At 42.0% G+C, this 20603-nt stretch overlaps 2 pseudogenes; both read right to left on the reverse strand.

Moving 5' to 3' along the window:
* Positions 1-1228: 1228 nt before the first annotated feature.
* Positions 1229-3925, reverse strand: LOC125341370 (annotated as a pseudogene).
* A 15691-nt stretch (positions 3926-19616) lies between these two features.
* On the reverse strand, positions 19617-20350 carry LOC125341371 (annotated as a pseudogene).
* Between the last annotated feature and the right edge of the window lie 253 nt (positions 20351-20603).

The raw sequence follows: 20603 nt of genomic DNA on the forward strand, positions 1-20603 counted from the left end.
TATTAAGGGTAGGGGCTGGCAATATGGCCTGGTGGCAAGGGTGTTTGCCTCATATACAGGGAGACCTAGGTTCAATTCCTCAGCAAGCCACACAGACAAAATGCTAGATGTGTCACTGTGGTTCGTGTTACAGTGCTAGCCTTGAGCAAAAAGAAGCCAGGGCCAGTGCCCAAGACCTGAGTTCAAGCCACAGTATTGGCAAAAAAGAAAAACCCCAAACCATAAACAATATTCTGGTGAATATTAAAATTAGAGATCAAAATATATGTGTATCCTTGACAGAAAGGTGAATGGAAAAGTTGCTCATACAATAATGATTGCTCGAGCAAATACCAAAACACAGAATCTTTATTATTCAAGACACAAAATTTTAAGAAACTTCTCACTTAACATTTCATTCACATAGGATGGGAGGTTTTATCAGAAAGAAACCTACCAAATAATTGTATAACAAAATGTATATTTTCCAGTCTTCTTGGATAAGATATTCCGTTTTTCATTTTTGGTTCCAAGCTATTTTAAGTTTAAGGCTTATCCACAGAGATAAATTTCTGGTATAGCCCTTTTATTAAATAAAGGCCAATAGGACTGTATCAGTATTGGATATTATCTGCCATGGTGAAGGTAGTTTCGACACTCATTTATAGTCTCTCTGCAGGTATATGTTCATGTAAAAGACAGAAATCAAATAATGGGCAGCTGTGAAAAGAATGCATACCCATTTGTAGCATAACTACTATTTCTTTTAAGAACTGAAGTATGATTTTATTCTACTCTGCATGAATGCCATACATACAAAACTTTTTTTAGGTCATAATAAATTATATTTCACATTTTAATATGAATAACAAAGACATACATGATCAATTCCTGAGTAAAATAGAACCTATTGCAAATAATACATTACGATAGCATAGAAACATAAGCAAAGTGACCATTGACAAGTGGTATGGTAGAACAGTGATACAATCTGAACGTAAGGAAATTTAAGAACCATAACACAGAACCCTGCACATTAATCCTGCATGGACTGGCTGTCCAGGATAAGTATCAGTAATAAAAACCAAGACCAAGAAGTTACCTGTAGCCAGGGAACACTGGATTTCACTTAAGAAATAGAAGCCTGGACTCTAGTTAACCTTTAGGACATACAAGAAAGGTTCCCTTACAAAAATGCCAGTCTTCTAGGAAGATAACCCGGTTGAATTTGACACAGTAGTAGTTCATGCTGTCGATAATCTATGGATCTCATCTGTGGAAACGTGGAGATCGTGAAGCTACCCAATCCCACTTTCAGTGCTTGGTGCTGGTCCACAAATGCACAGGAGGACTTTAGAGTTTTCTAGATTTCTTTTCAAACACTCAGAAAGAAGAGCTGGTGAAATGTATCCTCTTTGCCATTGCATCCCAAAGCAGGTGCTGAGAGAACAAATTCAGCATCAAATCTTTCATTGTCAAATGCTAATTTCTCCAATTGGCTTCTGCAAATTGTATCTTGTGTTTTATTAAAGAACATCAACTTTATCTTCCTGGGACTGGGTATATTAGTCAAAGCATAATTCAGAACCTGAACCATGGGTGTGAAGCCTGTTCCCTCTGCCAATAAAACGAGATCTTCTGATTCCTGCAGTTTGGATAGTTGAAAACTGCCCTCAGGACTGCTGAGAGAAACCTAACCTCCCATCTGAAGATGATCGAGCTGTCGTGTGAAGAGTCTGGAGGGAGAAATTTGGATCCAGAAGTCGAAGTACTTATTGTTAGGAAGAAGGGGAAGTTTGAACTACAAGACAGAGGAGTCAGGTGCAGGTGTGTATGGCCTTGCTAGTGGTGCGCCCAACGGTTAGCCAGCGGGAGACATGGGGCCTGGCCGGTGCCCGCAGATGGGCATGCGCAGGCCGCGATCCGCAACTCAACTTTGTGTCCTGTGAGGAGGAACTTCTGCCATGGAAACCAGGCGGCCCTTCCAGGAAGACAGGCCTGTATTTCGACTCTGAATAAATGAACTAGGCCGCTCCAGGGGATGGCCAGGGGACTTCCCCGAGGGACTGTCCTTTTCTTCAGCATAATCTCTAGTTTCCTCCCCGCCCCCCGCCCCCACCCCACCCCGTTCTCCACAACCTGCACAGAAAAGTCTTCCTGAACCTCATGGCTTAGCCGGATGTGGATAAGATCCACATAGTCCTTCCTGATTGTATCTGCTCTAGAGGAACCACCCTGATGATCAATGATCATTGATTGTTAACTGATGTCCTTCTGCTGAGCATATATGAGGACGGTGAGGAAGAGTCTGTTTGGAACCAGTGAAGCTTGGAGAAGTGGGACTCTCCGTGCCAGGCGGATCTGTCAACGGCCTCTTCGGAAGCAAACCTTCGGGGCAGTGGCTTCACTGCTATGCTGCCAACCAGGCATACCTTCAGCATGAATTCCGAATTGACCCAACGGTGAACCTGATGGAAAAGATCAGCGCCACCTGCTCCTGCCGCTCTCAGAGGTTCATGTTCTCCACCAGGGTGAAAATCCGGGGATGGGATGACATCATAAACAGGCCCTCTTAGACAGATCCAACAATTCTCTTTCTTGGGGTGTTGCTTCAGTTCTTCTTCAGTGACTTCAACCAGCCTCCCTTTCAAACCGGTGAGGCATTTTCCACTGGTGACCAGTCGAATCCAATCCATTATTTTTCTGCCTTGTTCTAAAGGGACCATGCTATGGCCCCCGGAGGCGGCAGCTGGGGCCTGGGAGGAACCGGAGGTTGAGCGCCCTGGACCCGGGCCCGACCCTGCCTGGGGTCCTCACTGAGCAGAGGCCAAGGCCGGACCCATTTCCGAAGTCCATAGCTACGCCTAATGAGTCTAATCAACTGAAAGAAGACCATAGGTATGGAGGATGACTGGATAGTTTTGAGTCCTAATTTAATCAAATGATATGTGCACCTACTAGACAAGGATGTGCCTGAAGAAGAGTTTCTACACAGCAGGAATTAGAGTTTGTTTTCTGGCTTTTATTTCTTCCAACATTTTTCAGTAAAGGTACTATGAAGAAGGGCTGTGATCAAGAGTAAAGAAGCAGGGCTGGGGATATAGCCTAGTGGCAAGAGTGCCTGCCTCGAATACACGAGGCCCTAGGTTCGATTCCCCAGCACCACATATACGGAAAACGGCCAGAAGCGGCGCTGTGGCTCAAGTGGTAGAGTGCTAGCCTTGAGCGGGAAGAAGCCAGGGACGGTGCTCAGGCCCTGAGTCCAAGGCCCAGGACTGGCCAAAAAAAAAAAAAAAAAAGAGTAAAGAACCAGAAATGAACTTTTATACAAGGTGATTACTAACCAGTATAAAACACAGAGCATTTTCAAGCTTTTCCTTGTGCATTATTAAATCAAAGCTATAAAAGAATTCTTATTTTTAATTTTTTTCTTATTTATTGTCAAAGTGATGTACATAATGGGCACTATTTCATACGTTAGGCCTTGGGTACATTTCTTGAACTGTTTGTTTCCTCTTCCCTCATTGTTAGTGTTTTCCATCAACCTATTCTCTGATCTAGGTTAAGAGATGATACCCCCAGACTCTTAGTCTCAATGTGCCCTTTAGCAGGTTGATGCTATGTATAGAAAATATTTCTCTCCTCTTACAGGAAATATGGGAAATGTTTATTCTCAGATCCCTCTTAGGGAATATTTTCCTGTCTAGATAACACCATAGAGAAAGGAGAAAGGCTGCTTTCATTCAACTGCTTACTATTTATCAAGCCTTACTTTCTTCCATGCTTATATTGAATCATACATCACCAGATGCAATGGTACAAACACAAGCACATCATACGTGACCTTAGAATCTGAAGCAGATAAGATAGGCAACTGTAAACCTTGTTGAAACACAATGAGAGACACCAAAGTGCTCTCAGATAACTGAGACAACACCATAGACATGGTGAGAATGATACACTAAAAGAATTCTACAGATTTCTTTACTTCTCAGAAGAGCAGAGAAATTTAATGGAAAAACATCCTCCTCACAGTTTAGTGTTTCTTTTAAAATTAGTTTATTTATTGTCAATGTGAGATACAGAGGGGTTACAGTTTCAGATATAAAGCAGTGAGTAAATTTTTCATCAAACTTGTTAGCTCCTCACTCATTTCTCTCCCTCCTTCCTCTCTCCCAACATGGCTCTGCCAATGAGTTGTACAGTTGGATTATGGAATATAATTTTGTAAGTATTGTTGTTGCATTGGTTCATCTTTCACTCTTTGGCTCTCCATTAGGATTTTCCCCTTCTCTTCCCAAGTTCCAATAAACACATATACAGTAACCAGGGTACTCAAGTCAGGGGTAAAAACCTCAGGAGGACAGACAAAAGCAAGTGGGATAATTTCAGATGGTGCATTGGACATAACAACGACAATGGTATACCACTTATTTCCATAACTTGGGCTTCATTTTACTTAGTATCATCTTTTGTATATGTACTTAGCTCTTGAGTTATTGTGATCTTCTGCTATTAGTATTCTAGATATGGAGTAATTATTCCCAGTGAGGGAAACCATATTTCTTAACCATACATATTAGTGTAGAATTTGTTCTGAGTTGAGGCAAGAGAGTAAAGCATGGACAAAACCAAGGAGAAAGAGACACAGGATAGGAATGTGTGGACCCCTGTTCTGTAGATGAGAAGTAATTGAGCAATGTTCAATGGGGAAAACTATAGAAATACAAGATTTTCATAGGAGTGTGAGGGCCATATTTTGCAAGGATGAGTGAGTCCAAGAATAGAGGCAGGAAGATAAATGAGGAGGTAGCTGGGATCCCGCATGGCATTGGGATCAGTGTTGGTAGAAGAGAAGAGGAGGGGGACACTTCTCAGGCCCTGAGTCCAAGCCCCAATATTTGCAAAAAAGCAAAACAAAAAACAAAAACACACACAAAAAAACTGGAAAGAAACTGGAAAAGAGAAGATATTGGACAAATTGAGCAAAATAAACTAATTTAATGTAACAATTATGAACAAGGGAATTTACATGTAGAAATGAGTTTTCCACTCCTGTCGGTGAGTGAAAGATTACACCACCAAAGCACACTGCAACAGGGCTGCAAGATCAACACAGGATTCTTTTTTGAACTCTATAGAGCCTTTAGCACTTGTATGTAAAATTATTGCTTGCAGTCAAATGAGATTGACTGAGAAATGGATTCTTTTTGGTTATCATGATAACAGCCCAAGTACATTTTTGTTGTCAAAGTGCAACAAAAAAATAGAGAGGAAAGTCTCATTCTAGCAAGTTCTAACAGTACAGGGATTCTGGCCAGGAAGGAAAAATCGACTTTGCTGGCCTGAAAACACAGATTTGAGCTCCGGCGCCGGCACAGCGCCCCACACTCCGCGCACCTAAACCACACCAGAAGCCAGCAGGGAGAAATCCTCCAGAGGGCGGCAAACAGACACAATCGCAGGCTGAGCACTGATGTGCCGAAATTGCAGAGAAAGCATGAATACCCAATGTAAGAACTTCTCACTCGCGCCCACAGAGCAGCTCCTTGAAGGTAACCCTTCCCCCACTGCCAGAGCAAAGCTCCATGTTTGACACTGGCATAGGGTCAGACCAGACTGGAACTAAAACAGGCCTGGGAAAAGCGAGGTCAAAGGGGCCATCTTTCAAAAGGGCAAGAGGCACTGAGCAGTGAGAGCCAGCTCCGCCCAGAAGAACGTCCCCTGCCCAGGCAGGAGGCTCTTCCTAGGCCATGGCTTAGCCAGAGGTGCCCCACCCTGCCTGCCAGAATTTCTAAATTAAAACCGAAAGCAGCGAGCAGCTACCAGTGGCACGGAACAGCCAGACGGGAGATCAAACAGTTCCTTAGACAGATAAACAGTCCTGTCACAGAGGAAGCCCAATTCCCAGCCCGTAATGGAGCTGAATTCCATAGCCAGTTCTGTCCAGGAGGCTGCCCCGCCCAGGAGGGAGGAACCTCCCCCAGGCAAGCATCTCTCATCGGAGTAAACCAGGCCAGAGGCGCCCTGCCCTGCTGAGTCCACAGCCTATTCAAAGCCAGGCACTAAAGGCAGGGGCCCCAAAAAAGATGGGAGGAGCCAGGGTTTCCAAGACTGTTCATGTCCCCATCTACAGTAGACGCCCACATCTTACCTGCAAGCTGTGTGAACCACAGAGCCCCAGGATTTCACTAACAGGGGAGGAGGGTCAGAGCAGATCCACCCCCTGTGAACTGAAAGCGAGCCAAACCAACCAAGGGGCAAAATAGACTGCTGAATATTGCAAGGAAACCAGAGACTGTACAAAGCCCACCCAAATGAGGAAGACTCCGTTTTTTTTCAAAATATATTTTTAAGCTTTTTTTCATTACTGAAATGTCATTGTTTTTTTGTTTTACATGTTTACCTGTTTGTTTTTATCAAGTTGGTTTTTTTTGTTTGTTCATTTTTCTGTTTTTTTTCTTTTCTTTTTAGTAACTTTTCTCACTTTTGTGCATTTGTCTTCCACTATTTTTTCTTTATCTCTCTTTACACATTCTCTTTCTTTAAAAATTTACTTTCTTATGAATAACACCTCCACTCTTTTCTGCTAATGCTCCATTGTCTATCATTTTAACCTTGTTCTTTCTACTTTTCTCCAAATTTCCATGTCACTGAAGCTAAACCAAATCATCACACACACACCCCATACATTTTACTCTATTCTCATTACTACCTCTAACTTACCCTCCTGACTTACTTCCAGGATCTCCAGATTCCATTGACCCCTGGTTATTGGATAGAGGGTATCCCTGCTCATTCAGAGTAAATCAAAGGGGCTCAAAGACAAATCCAGCCAGTCAAAAAACAACTTAATATAAGAACAAAAATTGCTCATAGGGTTGTAACAGTAAATAAGTAACTACTGAATACGGGGCTCAGGATTGGTTGTTATATCAAAAGTGTATTCTTTAGGAACACCAAATCTAATTTTATACACAGGTATACAAGGTATCTGTATATAACTGAGAACTTCTAAGATTTACACAACAGTGTTTGGTAAGGTCTGCTTTGGGTCTTAAATGGTGCTCACAAGTGCTTGTAGATTGGCATTCCCAATCCAAATGGGCAGAAGAAACACAAGAAAGATGGCAAACAATGGAGTCTCATCTCCCACTCAAAACAAGCAGGAAGCAGAGCAGTCAATCAAAGACATAGAAGAGAACCCTCAAAATTCTCTACAAAGTCTACTGATAAAAATGATAAATGAAAAGTTTGAATCTCTTCAGTCAACTATTCTACAGCATGAGGAGGCAAAGCAAAAATTAATGGAGAATTTCATGGCCTCCACAAATAGAAAGATAATTGAACTTCAAGAGTCAAACGAAAAGATAGTTACCCAGCTAAAAAGATTTGAGAGACAGCACTCAAAACCAAATTAATGAAGTTAATGAAGTAAAGAAGTCCATGCAGGACCTAAGAGATAAGTATAGCAAGGACATGGGAATCATCAGGAAAATCTAGTAGGAAGGAAAAGAGATGCAAAATCAAGTAGCTAGCCTACAGTCCGACTAACTGAAGCAGAGGATCAAATCTCAGGAGCTAAAGATTCCATAGAATCTCTGGAGAAAGATAAAAAAACAATACAAAACCAATCCAATTGACAAAAAAGATCACTCCAGAGCTTCAAGACACAATCAGGAAACCAAATTTAGGAATAATAGGTATTGAAAAAACCTGGAGAAAGAAGTTAATGGAATAGGCAACCTATTCAACAGAATATTAGCCGAGAACTTCCCAAATATGAAGAAGGATAGGCCTATACAGACACAAGAAGCATTTAGAACCCCAAACCCACCAGACCAGAATAGGACATCCCACTGACACATTTGTGATCAAAACAGAGTCAATAGAGTCCAAGGAAAGAATCCTTAAAGCTGTTAGGGAGAAAAAAACAATCACATATAAAGGAAAAGCAATAAGAATTACCCCAGACTTCTCAGCAGAGACCATGAAAGCAAGAGACCCTGGAATGAGGTATGCCAAACCCTAAATAAAAATAACTACCAACCAAAAAAAACTTTACCCAGCTAAACTCTTATTCACAGCCGAAGGTCAAATAAAAGTCTTCCACAGGAAGGAAAAACTGAAACAATATATCTCCACCAAACCAGCTTTACAGAAAATCCTCAAATATGTATTTAACAAGATAGTGATAATTAAAGGAACAAATGATCAATCTCAATCCTAATCTCAACATTAATGGACTTAATTCTCCATTCAAACGACATAGGCTTATAGGTTGGATCAAAAATCAAGATCCATCTTTCTACTGCCTCCAAGAGACATATCTATCCAGCAAAAGTAAACATCTTCTAAAAGTGAAAGGCTGGAATCAAATCTATCAACCAAATGTCCCCCATAAGCAGACCAGACTTGTGGGGGACTTTGTAAGGGACTGCATGGGAGGAGAGGTGGCAATTGTGTGTATGTTGTGTTTTGGTATGTGGAGGGAGGGTGGTAGGGGAGGTTGGCCATGGGAGTGGGCAGTGTATATGGAGAGATAGGAAGAGAGGTGGTGTGTAGTGTAAAGAAGGACGGAAGGAAGCAGCCAGAGGTGTCTGCCAGAGGAGGAGAGAAGGTGAGCTGAGCAGAGTGGTGCCTGAGCATACAAAGAGGTTTGTAAGGAGAAGCCCAAGATCTGTGGAGAAGCCTCAAGTAGGCTGGGGAGAGGGGAAAGGCATGAGAAGAGGCCAGGCATGCAGAAAAGAGAAATTTGAAGAAACAAGTTGCTTTGGGGCTATGGAAGTTTGGAGATTGAGCCTCTTGTAGTTTGGAGGCAGAGGCTGCTCTTGGTTCTTGGTTCTGACTTCTGGGTAGTTAGCCCAGGACAAGGTAGTCAGCCACAGGCCTATGTTTAGAGGTGGAGGTTGTTCTGGTTCTGGTTTGGGGGTTCTTAAATAAAATTGCTTTGTCCACGTTAGCACTGTCTCCATGGATTTTCCTGCTCTCAAGGCATTACACAGGATTGTGAACACAACAACATTCAGAAATGGCTGGGTGGTTGACTATTGGTTAGCAGATTTGTTTCCAGTTATGTGCACATTACTCTTTGTGTTGGTGTAGATTTCACATACTCCTTGACAGAAGCAGGACATTCTCATTTCTCCCAATTGTCTTTCTGATTCCTCTGAGATCAGCAGACCAAGTGTGCTGCAGTAGGCAAGGCCTATGTAAGCAACATGGCCAACACATGCAGAGGAGCCCTGGACTTGTGATGGCCCTGAGCTGTCCAGCCCCTCAGGGACTGGAAAAGCAGGTTAGATCAAGAACGTTATGATACTTGCAAAACTGTATGGTGTAAGCGAACTGAACACCTCAGGGGAGGAAAAGGGGAGGGGGGAGGGAGGTATGAGGGACAAGGTAACAAACAGGACAAGAAATGTATCCAATGGCTAACGTATGAAACTGTAACCTCTCTGTACATCAGTATTATAATAAAAAATTAAAAAAATATAAAATAAAAATATAATAAAAAGAACGTTATGAAACTCAGTGACCCCCATATCAGAATACCAAAGTCACAAAATGTGGTTAGAATAGAGCTACTTCTGCATGGAATGAGAACAGCAAGACATTAGAAATGGGCAGAGAGGCTGTGTTTCTTGGTGCCATTACCTGGAATACAATTGAAAGCCTGGGTGGCCACCGTTGTTGTGTGAGGGAAGCCAGGAAAGGTACATGTAACTCTGGGCACCTATCCAGATAAAGCAAGTCCCACTCTTGCCCATTGTGGACAGTTAGATGCCCATAGGGCTGCAGGAGCAGCTGTCATCAGGACTCCACCCATTCTGCCAGGATCACAAGATTCTGGCCACACCCTCTATTATTTCACACTTCTCTCTGACCAATGGGATGCCAGACTTGCAGCCACGCCCACATCCTCTGCTGCCAAGTAGCACTGGTATTCCCTCTGTTGGCTTACACCACTCCCAGCCCTTGAGGGAGAAAGAGGTGGCTGACTGGAGACTGTGTGAATCACAGTGAGTTAGGAGCTCTAGTAGGAAATAGACATTGGTAGTGATTGTAGAGGAGATTTCAAACGACCGCCAGGGAATGTGGCGCCTCTGTCTTCCCTGCTGTCCCAGTGCTCAGAGGTCTGAACAAACCACACAAAATGAACCAGCTGCAGGAAATCAACTATGGCAAGAATACCAGCAGAATTGCCCTGCAAGAGGACCTGCACAATTCCACATAGAGAAGAAAAGTATAAAGGGCAGTCACGCCAAGGAGAACACTCGGGATGGTCAATCCACTGTGGAGGCGGCCAAAGACCACACCTTCCGTGAGCCTCCCCTGCCTTCGTGCAGCCTCAGAGCTTCCATGGTCGAGAGTCTCATAGGTCCCAATAACACCGAGGATCTGCAGAGGCGCTACCAACACCTGCTGCTTGCCCTGGACTCCAGCAAGTTAAGAAACCAACAGCTCTCTAGGGATCTCAAAAAACTGAAAAAGGAAAAGAAACACCTGCAGCATGAACAACAAAGAGAGAATTGGGAGATGGCCCGTATGCAAATGGCACTGAAAACAGAATTAGACAATCACGAGCTAGCCATACAGATGTTGGTTTCAGTAGCACGAAATTTACGCTCTGCCCCGGACCAGATGCAGCAAGAATGCGACGCGATAATAATGGAGAATGAAGTTCTCACCAGCCACCTGGAGGCTGTAGAGCAGCACATTAGAGAGCTAGAGAGAGCATTGTCTGCACTCGACAACCAGCAGGATGACACAACAAAGAAGAATCTTCAGCTCATCAAAGGCCAGGAAAAGAGCAACATTTTTAGAATATCACAATGATAGAATAATGTATGAGCTAAAGAAAATACATCGTAGAAAATAATGTTTTTCCTCTCATATTGAATTTGAATACATAACTTTAAAGAAAAAATCCTTTATGCTTAAAATATTAAGGGTAGGGGCTGGTAATATGGCCTGGTGGCAAGGGTGCTTGCCTCATATACATGAAGACCTAGGTTTGATTCCTCAGCACCCCACACATAGACAAAAATGCCAGATGTGTCACTGTGGTTCAAGTCTTAGAGTGCTAGTCTTGAGCATAAAGAAGCCAAGGCCAGTGCTCAAGACCTGAGTTCAAGCTACAGTACTGGCAAAAAAAAATCAACCCATAAACAATATTCTGGTGAAAATTAATATTAAAGATCAAAATATATGTGTATCCTTGGCAGAAAGGTGAATGGAAAAGTTGCTGATATAATAATGATTGCTCAAGCAAATACCAAAATACAGAATCTTTATTATTCAAGCCACAAAATTTTAACAAATTTCTCACTTAACATTTCATTCACATAGGATGGGAGGTTTTATCAGAAAGAATCCTAGAGATAACCCAAATGATCATATAACGAAATGTATATTTTCCAGTCTTCTTGGATAAGATATTCCGCTTTTCATTTTAGGTGCGAAGCTGTTTTAAGTTTAAGGCTTATCCACAGAGATAAGTTTCCGGTATAGCCCTTTTATTAAATAAAGGCCAACAGGACTGTATCAGTATTGGATATTATCTGCCATGGTGAAGGTAGTTTCGACACTTAAATTTATAGTCTCTCTGCAGGTATATGTTCATTTAAAAGACCGAAATCAAATAATGGGCAGCTGTGAAAAGAATGAATACCCCTTTGTAGCATAACTACTATTTCTTTTAAGAGCTGAAGTATGATTTTATTCTGATCTGCATGAATGCCATACATACAAAACTTTTGTTTGGGTCATAATAATTTATCATATTTCACATTTTAATATGAATAACAAAGACATACATGATCAATGAGTAAAATAGAACCTATTGCAAATAATACATTACAATAGCATAGAAACATAATCAAAGTGACCAATGACAAGTGGTATGGCAGAACAGTGATAAAATATGATTGTAAGGAAATTTGGGAACCATAACACAGAATCCTGCACACTAATCTCGCATGGACTTGCTGTTCAGGATATGTATCAGTAATAAAAACCAAGACCAAGAAGTTACCTGCAGCCAGGGAACACTGGATTTCACTTAAGAAATAGAACCCTGGACTCCAGACGGCGGCTGAGCACAGACGACCTGAAATCGCAGAGAAAGAGTGAGTACCCCACGAAAGATATTCCCACTTGCGCCCACAGAGCAGCTTCTGGAAGGTAGCCCTTCCCCCACCGCCAGAGCAAAGTGCCATCTTTGCCAGTGGCATTGGGTCAGACCTGATAGGAACTAAAGCGGGCCTGGGGCAAGTCAGGTCAAAGTAGCCATCTTTGAAAAGGGCAAGAAGAACCGACCAGTGACAGCCAGCTCCGCCCAGGAGAACACCCCCTGCCCAGGAGGGAGGCATGTCCTGGGCCACTGCTCAGCCAGAGGTGCCCCGTCTTGCCTGCTGGAATTTCTAAATTTAAAGCGAATGCAGAGAGCAGCTCCCGGTGGCACGGAAACTCCAGACAGGGGAAGAAAGAGTTCCTCAGAAAGTTAAACAGTCCGTCACAGAGGAAGCCCAATTCCCAGCCTGAACAGGAGCTGCACTCCATAGCCACCTCCACCAAGGAGGCCGCCCAACCCAGAGCGAGTAGCCTCCCCCAGGCAAGTAACTGTCAGTCAGATAAAGCAGGTCCTGCTGGGTCCACAGCCTATTCATACCCAGGCTTAAAATGCAGTGGCCCCACAGCAGACAGAGGAACTACAGTTCCTGTTACTCCTCAAGTCCCCATCTACAGAGTACACCAAGGACTGCCAGCAAGCTGTGCAAACCACAGAGACCCAGGATTGCACCAACAGAGGTGAAGGATCAAAACAGATCCACCCCCTGCAAACTGAAATCAAGGCAAATACAGCCAAGCAGCAAAATAGACTGCAGACCATTGCAAGGAAACCAGAGACTGGGGAAAGACCACCCAAACGAGGACTCCATTTTTTTTTTCACTTCTGAAACATCGTGGGTTTTTTTGTTTGTTTGTTTGTTTTGTTTTCCATTATTACCTGTTTGTTTTATCAAGTTTTTTTTTCTTTGCTGTGTGTTTGGGTTGTTCCTTTTCTGTTTTTTTTTCTTTTTATTTTTTTTTTCTTTTTAAAATAATTTTTCTCTGTTTTGTGCATCTGTCTTCCACTATCTTTACTTTATTTCTCTCTTTGCCTTCTCTTTCTCTAAAAATTACTTTCCTATGAATAACACCTCCACTCTTTTCTGCTAACTCTCCATTGTCAATCATTTTAACCTTGTTCTTTCTAATGATTCTACTCTTCTCTACATTTCCACGTCACTGAAACTAAACCAAAACCACCACCCGCTCCCCAATACATTTTACTCTATTCTCTTCACTATGTCCAACTTACCCTCCTGACTTACTGCCTGGACCGCCAGTTTCCATTGACTCCTGGTTATTGGATAGAGGGTATCCCAGCTTAATCTGAGTGAATCAAAGGGGTTCATAGAGAAAGCCAGTCCTAAAAGAACTTAATATAAAAACAAGACTGCTTATAGGGTTGTAACAGTAAATAAGTTACTACTGATTACAGGGCCCAGGATCGGTTGCTATATTGAAATTGTATTCTTTAGGAACACCAAATCTAATTTTATAGACAGGTATACAGGGTATCTGTATATAACTGTGACTTTGTATCATTTACACAACAGTGCTTGGTAAGGGCTGCTTTGGGTCATAAATGGTGCTCATAGGTGCTTGTAGATTGGCATTCCCAGTCCAAATGGGCAGAAGGAACACAAGAAAGATGGCAAACAATGAAGCCTTATCCCCCACTCAAAACAAGCAGGAAGCAGAGCAGTCAATCAAAGACATAGAAGAGAACCCCCAAAATGCTCTACAAAGTCTACTGATAAACATGATAAATGAAAAGTTTGAATCTCTTCAGTCAATTATTCTAGAGCATGAGGAGGCAAAGCAAAAATTAATGGAGAATTTCATGGCATCCACAAATAGAAAGATGAATGAACTTCAAGAGTCAAATGAAAAGATAGCTAACCATCTTAAAGAATTAAGAGACAACAATCAAAACCAAAGTAATAAAGTTAATGAAGTAAAGAAGTACATACAAGACCTAAGAAATGACATGGAAATCATCAGGAAAGACCAGTCAGAAGGAAAAGAGATTCGAAATCAAGTAGCTAGCTTACACTCCCGACTAAATAAAAATACCAACCAAGAATTCTGTACCCAGCCAAACTCTCATTCATAGCCGAAGGTCAAATAAAAGTCTTCCACAGGAAGGAAAAACTGAAACAATATATCTCCACCAAACCAGCTTTACAGAAAATCTTCAAAGATGTACTATACAGGGAAAATAATCAAGATCCCAATACAGACAGAGAAATGAACCCTAAATAGTAAACATCAGATCAAGAAATGGGAAGACACAACTTTAAGCAAGATAGTGATAATGAAAGGAACAAACGATTATCTCTCAATCCTAACTCTCAATATAAATGGACTTAATTCTCCAATCAAACGAAATAGGCTTATAAGTTGGATGAAAAATCAAGATGCATCTTTCTGCTGCCTCCAAGAGACACATCTATCCAGCAAAAGTAAACATCTTCGAAAAGTGAAAGGCTGGAATAAAATCTATCAGGCAAATGGCCCCCATAAGCAGGCTGGAGTTGCAATCCTAGTATCAGACAAAATTGACTTCAAATTAAAAATGGTAAGAAGAGACAAAGAAGGTTACTACATACTAGTAAAGGGATCACTCCTACAGGAAGACAGAACCATTCTAAATATATACACACGAAATGCAGGAGCACCCAACTTCATCAAACAAACACTACTGACTCTAAAAACACTCATAGACCCAAACACATTGATAGTTGGGGATTTTTAACACCCCACTATCACCTCTGGACAGATCAACACGCCAAAAACTGAACAAAGAAACCACAGAACTAAATAATTGCATAGACCAACTAGACTTAACCGACATCTACAGAATATTCCACCAAGCAACAACAGAATACACATTCTTTTCGCCAGCACATGGAACATTCTCCAAAATAGATCACATCTTAGGGCACTAAGAAAAACTGTACAAATTCAGAAGTATCAAAACCATTCCCTGCATTCTCTCAGACCACAATGGCATAAAATTAGAGCTCAACTCAATCAGCCACCACAGAAAATACTACAATTCATGGAGACTAAAAAACACACTGCTGAACCATCAGAGTGTCATTGAAGAAATTAAAACGGAAATTCAAATGTTTATGAGATTCAACCAAGTTGAGGGCACAAAGTACCAGCTCCTTTGGGACGCAGCAAAGGCAGTACTCAGAGGAAAATTTATATCTCTGAGTGCATACTTCAACAAACTGGAGAAACAGCAACTCAATAATTTAAAGAAGCACCTTAATTTCCTTGAGAGCGAACAACAAGCCAAACCCCACGCTAATAGACGGAAGCAAATAATTAAAATCAAATCAGAATTAAATCAATTAGAGACAAAAAAAAAAAACCATCGAAAGAATCAACAAAACAAAGAGTTGGTTCTTTGAAAAAATCAGCAAGATAGACAGAACCCTGGCAAACCTGACCAAGAAACGAAGGCAGCAGACTCTAACAAACAAGATAAGAGATGAAACAGGTAACATCACCACAGAAATAACCGAAATTCAGAAAATAAAAAGGGACAATTTTGCAAACCTTTATGCCAACAAATTCGAGAACTTGGAAAAAGTGGATGATTTCCTAGAAAAAATTCATATCCCCAAACTCAAACTTGAAGATTTAAACCTTCTAAACAGACCCATATCCAGTATTGAAATAGAAATGGCAATAAATGATTTCCCATCCAAGAAAAGCCCAGGTCAAGATGGATTCACTGCAGAATTCTACAAGGCCTTCAAGACAGAACTCACACCAATATTTCTCAAACTCTTCAATGAAATTGAAATAGAACGTTCACTACCAGACTCATTCTATGAAGCCAGTATAACCCTCATCCCAAAACTAGGCAGGGACTCATGATGGAAAGAGGACTACTGACCAATTTCCCTGATGAACATAGACGCAAAAATTCTCAACAAAATTCTGGCCAATCGACTTCAACAGGTTATCAAAAAAATCATACATCACGAACAAACTGGATTCATTCCAGGGATGCAAAGTTGGTTTAATATACGCAAGTCAATTAATGTAATCCACCACATCAACCGGAGCAAGGTAAAGAACCACATGGTTTTAATTCTGGATGCGGAAAAAGCGTTCGATAAATTCGAGCACCCATTTATGCTTAAAGCCCTGGAAAAACTGGGATTCCAGGGAACATTCCTGAATATAATCAAGGCAGTTTATGACAAACCAACAGCAAGCATAACTCTAAATGGGGAAAAACTAAAGCCATTCCCTTTAAAATCTCGAATAAGGCAGAGATGTTCACTCTCTCCACTGCTCTTTAACATAGTACTAGAATTCCTAGCCAGAGCAATTAGGCAAGAAGAAAATATAAAGGGGATCCAAATAGGAAAATATGAAGTTAAACTTTCTCTCTTCGCAGATGACATGATCCTATACCTAAAGAACCCTATAGACTCTACCCCCATGCTACTAGAGCTGATCCAAAACTTTGGCAAAGTCGCAGGATATAAAATAAACCTTCAAAAATCAACGGCCTTTCTTTATGCTAACGACCCGAAGGCCGAGGCTGAAATCAGGAAAGCAACTCCTTTTGCAATAGCCCCCAAAACATAAAATACCTAGGAATAACCTTAACCAAAGAAGTGAAAGCCCTCTTTGATGACAACTTTAAAAGCTTGAAAAACGAAATTAAGTCAGAACTAAGGAAATGGAAAAACCTCCCATGCTCCTGGATTGGGAGGATTAATATAATCAAAATGGCAATATTGCCAAAGGCTATCTACAAATTCAATGCAATACCCATTAATATCCCAACACCATTTTTTAATGAAATAGAGGAAGCAATCCAGAAATTCATATGGAAAAATAAAAGACCTAGAATAGCATAAACATTCCTAAGCAGAAAGAACAGTGCTGGAGGAATTACAATACCCAACTTCAAGCTGTATTATAAAGCTATAGTAATAAAAACAGCTTGGTATTGGCACCAGAACAGGTCTGAAGACCAATGGAACAGAATTGAAGACCCAGAAATGAACCCACAGAACTACGCCTACTTAATCTTTGATAAAAGAGGTAAAACAATAGTATGGAACAAAGATAGCCTCTTTAACAAATGGTTCTGGCAAAACTGGCTCAACACATGCAAAAAACTAAAACTAGATCCTTATTTATCACCCTGCAACAAAATCAATTCCAAATAGATTAAAGACCTCAAAATCAAAACAGACACCCTGAAAACACTAAAGGAAGGAGTAGGAGAAACACTTGGGCTCCTTGGCGCAGGACGGAACTTCCTTAACAAAGACCCAGAAAGGCTACAAATCAAAGAAAGGATGGACAAATGGGACTGCATCAAACGGCAGAGCTTCTGCAAGGCAAAGGACATAGCTCGCAAGATAAACAGAAAGCCCACAGACTGGGAGAAGATCTTTACCGGCCATTCAACGGACAAAGGCCTCATATCTAAAATATAAGCAGAACTATAAAAATTACCCTCTTCCAAAACAAAACCGCAAAGGACCAATAGCCCCCTCATCAAGTGGGCTAAAGACTTACAAAGAGACTTCTCTGATGAGGAAATGAGAATGGCCAGGAGACATATGAAAAAATGCTCTACATCACTGGCCATAAAAGAAATGCAAATCAAAATAACATTGAGATTCCATCTCACCCCAGTAAGAATGTCATTTATCAAGAAAACTAGCAATAACAATTGTTGGAGGGGATGTGGCCAAAAGGGAACCCTACTTCATTGTTGGTGGGAATGTAATCTGGTTCAGCCATTCTGGCAAGCAGTACGGAGATTCCTCAGAAGGCTAAATATAGAACTCCCCTATGACCCAGCAGCCCCACTTTTGGACAAAATCACAGTAATGCCACCAGCACAACCATGTTCATCGCAGCACAATTTGTCATAGCGAGAATCTGGAACCAACCCAGATGCCCCTCAGTAGACGAGTGAATTAGGAAAATGTGGTACATATACACAATGGAATTTTATGCCTCTATCAGAAAGAATGACATTATCCCGTTTGCAAGGAAATGGAAGGACTTGGAAAAAATTGTACTAAGTGAAGTGAGCCAGACCCAAAGAAACATGGACTCTATGGTCTCCCTTATTGGGAATAATTAGTACAGGTTTAGGCAAGTCATAGCAAAGCATCACAACGCCCAATAGCTATACCCTTATGAACACCTAAGATGATGCTAAATGAAATGAACTCCATGTTATGGAGACAATTGTTATATCACAGTTGTAACTACTTTCAACGTCCCATGTGTATATGTACCTTCTATTATTGATGATGTTCTTGTATTACCTTCCTGTGGTTGTACCTACACTATCTCTGTAATCTTATCTGAGTATGTTGTAAACCGTGTATACTGGTATTGGAATTAGGAAATTGAAAGGGAATACCAAAATTGAGAGATACAGGGTAAAAAAGGACAAGCAACTTCAAAAGCAATACTTGCAAAACTGTTTGGTATAAGTGAACTGAACACCTCAGGGGGGAAAGGGTAAGCGGGAGGGGGTGGGGGGTATGAGGGACAAGGTAACAACAGTACAAGAAATGTATCCAATGCCTAACATATGAAACTGTAACCTCTCTGTACATCAGTTTGATAATAAAATAAAAAAAATGAAAGAAATAGAACCCTTGACTCTAGTTAACCTTTAGGACATACAAGAAAGGTTCCCTTACAAAAATGCCAGTCTTCTAGGAAGATAACCCGGTTGAATTTGACACAGAAGTAGTTCGTGCTGCAGTTAATCTATGGATATCATCTGTGGAAACGTGGAGATCGTGAAGCTACCCAATCCCACCTTCAGTGCTGGCGCTGGTCCACAAATGCACAGGAGGACTTTAGAGTTTTCTAGATTTCTTTTCAAACACTCAGCAAGAAGAGTTGGTGAAATGTATCCTCTTTGCCATTGCGTCCCAAAGCAGGTGCTGAGAGAACAAATTCAGCATCAAATCTTTCATTGTCAATGCTAATTTCTCCAATTGGCTTCTGCAAATTGCATCTTGTGTTTTATTGAAGAACATCAACTTTATCTTCCTGGGACTGGGTATATTAGTCAAAACATAATTCAGAATTTGAACCATGGGTGTGAAGGCTGTTCCCGCTGCCAATAAAACGAGATCTTCTGATTCCTGCAGTTTGGATAGTTGAAAACTGCCCTCAGGACTGCTGAGAGAAACCTAACCTCCCATCTGAAGATGATCAAGCTGTCGTGTGAAGAGTCTGGAGGGAGAAATTTGGATCCAGAAGTCGAAGTACTGATTGTTAGGAAGAAGGGGATGCTTAAACTACAAGACAGAGGAGTTAGATTCAGGTGTGTATGGCCTTGCTAGTTGTGCGCCCAACGGTTAGCCAGCGGGAGACATGGGGCCTGGCCGGTGCCCGCAGATGGGCGCGCGCAGGCCGCGAGCCGCAACTGAACTTCGTGTCCTGTGAGGAGGCACTTCTGCCATGGAAACCAGGCGTCCCTTCCTGGAGGACCTTCCTGCATCTCAACTCCGAATAAATGAACTAGGCCACTCCAGGGGATGGCCAGGGGACTTCCCCGAGGGACTGTCCTTTTCTTCATCATAATCTCCCCGTTCTCCACAACCCGCACAGAAGTCTTCCTGAATCTCATGGCTTAGCCGGATATGGATAACATCCACATAGTCCTTCCTGACTGTATCTGCTCTAGAGGAACCACCTTGATGATCAATGATCATTGATTGTTATCTGATGTCCTTCTGCTGAGCATATATGAGGACGGTGAGGAAGAGTCTGTTTGGAACCAGTGAAGCTTGGAGAAGTGGGACTCCCCGTGCCAGGCGGATCTGTCAACGGCCTCTTCGGAAGCAAACCTTCGGGGCAGTGGCTTCACTACTATGCTGCCAACCAGGCATACCTTCAGCATGAATTCCGAATTGACCTAACGCTGAACCTGCTGGAAAAGATCAGCACCACCTGCTCCTGCCTCTCTCACGCGTTCATGTTCTCCACCAGGGTGAGAATCCGGGGATGGGATGACATCATAAACAGGCCCTCTTAGACAGATCCAACAATTCTCTTTCTTGGGGTGTTGCTTCAGTTCTTCCTCTGCGACTTCCACCAGCCTCCCTTTCAAAATGGTGAGGCATTTTCCACTGGTGACCGGTCGAATCCAATCCATTATTCTTCTGCCTTGTTCTGAAGGGACCATGCTATGGCCCCCGGAGGCGGCAGCTGGGGCCTGGGATAGACGGGACATTGAGCGTCCTGGACCCCGGCCCGACCCTGCCTAGGGTCCTCACTGAGCAGAGGCCAAACCCGGACCCACTTCCGAAGTCCATAGCTACGCCTAATGACTCTAATCAACTGAAAGAAGACCATAGATATGAAGGATGAGTGGATAGTTTTGAGTCCTAATTTAATCAAACGATATGTGCACCTACTATACAAGGAGCTTTGTGAAGAAGAGTTTCTATCCAGCAGGAATTAGAGTTCATTTTCTTGCTTCTATT

The sequence above is a fragment of the Perognathus longimembris genome, chromosome 24 (assembly GCF_023159225.1).
Source record: "Perognathus longimembris pacificus isolate PPM17 chromosome 24, ASM2315922v1, whole genome shotgun sequence".
Lineage (NCBI taxonomy): Eukaryota > Metazoa > Chordata > Mammalia > Rodentia > Heteromyidae > Perognathus > Perognathus longimembris.